Source organism: Babylonia areolata, chromosome 35 (assembly GCF_041734735.1).
Source record: "Babylonia areolata isolate BAREFJ2019XMU chromosome 35, ASM4173473v1, whole genome shotgun sequence".
Taxonomy (NCBI): domain Eukaryota; kingdom Metazoa; phylum Mollusca; class Gastropoda; order Neogastropoda; family Buccinidae; genus Babylonia; species Babylonia areolata.
This window is the reverse complement of record NC_134910.1, coordinates 14701003-14703502: the sequence shown is the minus strand read 5'-3', so window position 1 is coordinate 14703502 and position 2500 is coordinate 14701003. Positions and strand designations below refer to the sequence as shown.

Genomic DNA, 2500 nt, shown 5'->3' with positions numbered 1-2500 from the left:
AAAGTGAGAGGGGGGAGAGGAGGGAGAGAGAGAGTGGGGAGAGAGAGGGGGAGAAGAAAAGTGAGAGGGGGGAGAGGGGAGAGCGAGAGAGAGAGTGGGGAGAGAGAGTGGGAGAAGAAAAGTGAGAGGGGGGAGAGGGGAGAGAGAGAGAGAGAGTGGGGAGAGAGAGGGGGAGAAGAAAAGTGAGAGGGGGGAGGGGGAGAGAGAGAGAGAGAGTGGGGAGAGAGAGGGGGAGAAGAAAAGTGAGAGGGGGGAGAGAGAAGAGAGAGTGGGAGAGAGGGGAGAGGGAGAGAGATGAGAGGGGAGAGAGAGAGAGAGAGAGAGAGTGGGGAGAGAGAGGGGGAGAAGAAAAGTGAGAGGGGGAGGAGTGGGGGGGGAGAGAGAGAGTGGGAGTGAGAGAAGAGAGTGGGGGAGAGAAGAGGGAGAGAGTGGAGAGGAGGGAGAGAAAAGGAGGGAGAGGGGAGAGAGCGAGGGAGATGAAAAGTGAGAGGAGAGAGAGAGAGGGTGGGGAGAGAGAGTGGAGAAGAAGTGAGAGATAGTGGGGGAGGTGGAGAAAATGGGAGAGGAGGTGAGGGAGTGAGAAAAAGAGAGGACAGACAGACAGATGAGACAGAAGTGAAGATGAGAAAATGGAGGATACAATAGAAAAAAGTGAGAGAGGGGGGGGGAAGAGAAGAGAAGGAGAGATAGAGAGAGAAGAGGCGGTAAGAGAGAGAGAGAGAGAGCGAGAGAGAGAGAGAGATATGGTGGAGTGAGAGAGTAGAAATAAGAGGGAGGGAGATACGGAGACAGACAGAGACTGAGAGAAACTTCCGTCAATCTAATCCAGTGTTACAAAAATAGACAGGGACAGGGAGAGGCAGAAGGAGAAGAAGAAGGGGAAAAAACAAAAGAAAGAAAGGTGGACATCTCATCTTTCCACAATCACAGAGAACCTTCGCTGCCAGTCTTATCGAGATTCGGAACATGAAGATAAAGAAGAAAACGAACGAAATGAAATCAGCATCGCATTAGAACACGGCGTTGGTGTCCACGTTCATAATGAACGCTGCAAAACAAGTCAGGCTATGATGATGGGAGTACCTTTCAGTCTCGGTGATTCTGCAAACTGACACGACACATAAGTTATTCTTCTAATTCTTCTTCTTCTTTGTCGTTGGTGTGTGTGTGTGTGTGTGTGTGTGTGCGTGCGTGCATGCGTGTGTGTGTGTGTGTGTCGGGTCTGTCTGTCTGTCGGTCTGTATCTGTGTGTGTGTGTGTGTGTGTGTGTGTGTGTCTGTCATCCAACCCAGAGACCTCCACAACATCAAAGCCTGTTTTCTCAAACCGTGGGTAATTCCCCCCCCCCTACCCCCCCCCCCCCCCCCCCCACCCCCCACCCACCCACCCCACCCCCACCCCACCCCACCCATCACACCCCCGACCCACCCACCCCACCCCCACCCCCACCCCACCCCATCCACCCTCCTTTTACCCTTTTCTCCCTACCCCACCTCCTGCCCTGCCGGCCCCTCAAGTCTTCCTCCCTTCTGTCATCGCCATCATCACATGGAAAGGACGACGCTTGTTCTGAGCAGTTCACATTGGATCGAGGGCAGAAGAGAGGGGACCACAAGCGGAGAGAGAGAGAGAGAGAGAGAGAGAGGAGAGAGAGAGAGAGAGAGAGAGAGAGAGAGAGAGAGAGAATGTGTGTGTGTGAGAGAGAGAGAGAGAGAGAGAGAGAGAGAGCGTGTGTGAGTGAGAGAGAGAGAGAAAGAGAGAGAGTGAGTGTGTGAGAAAAACACACACACACACACACACACACACACATGAATGCATGCACCTTGGACGTGCAAGCACGCATGTACACACACACACACACACACACACACACACACACACACACACACACACACACACACACGAACGCACCGACCAATTTAGAAACTTCTTCCCTCAGGGATAATATTCCATCGGGTAACACTTGGAAATCGATTTGCAGACCACTTTTTCAGATTTCTAAGTAGTTTCAAAAACTCAAAAAGAATTTGGACGCACACATGCCACGCACTTACGCGAGCATGCGTGTACGCGCAGACGCACACGTACACACACATACACACACATATAGACACGCACGCATGTACGCACGCACGCAGGCTCACACACACACACACACACACACACACACACACACACACACACACACACACACACACACACACCCGCACTCACTCTCTCTCCCTCTCTCACTCTTTCTCTGTCTGTCCCTCTCTCTCACTCTCTCTCATTCTTTCTCTCTCTCTCTCTCTCTCTCTCTCTCTCTCTCACACACACACAGACACAGAGACACACAGACACACAAACAGAGAGAGAGAGAGACACACACACTCAGTCACTCACTCACTCACTCTCTCTCTCTCTCTCCCTCTCTCTCACTCCTTCTCTGTCTGTCCCTCTCTCTCACTCTCTCCTTCTCCCCCCCCCTCTCTCTCTCACGCACACATACACACAGAGACAC

The 2500-nt window shown here is 52.4% G+C and overlaps 1 protein-coding gene across 1 annotated transcript in view; it reads left to right on the top strand.

Annotated features, from left to right (window-relative positions):
• The window catches only part of LOC143277898 (uncharacterized), a 415205-nt gene that overhangs the window by 357077 nt on the left and 55628 nt on the right, over positions 1-2500 (top strand). The window lies entirely within an intron of this gene.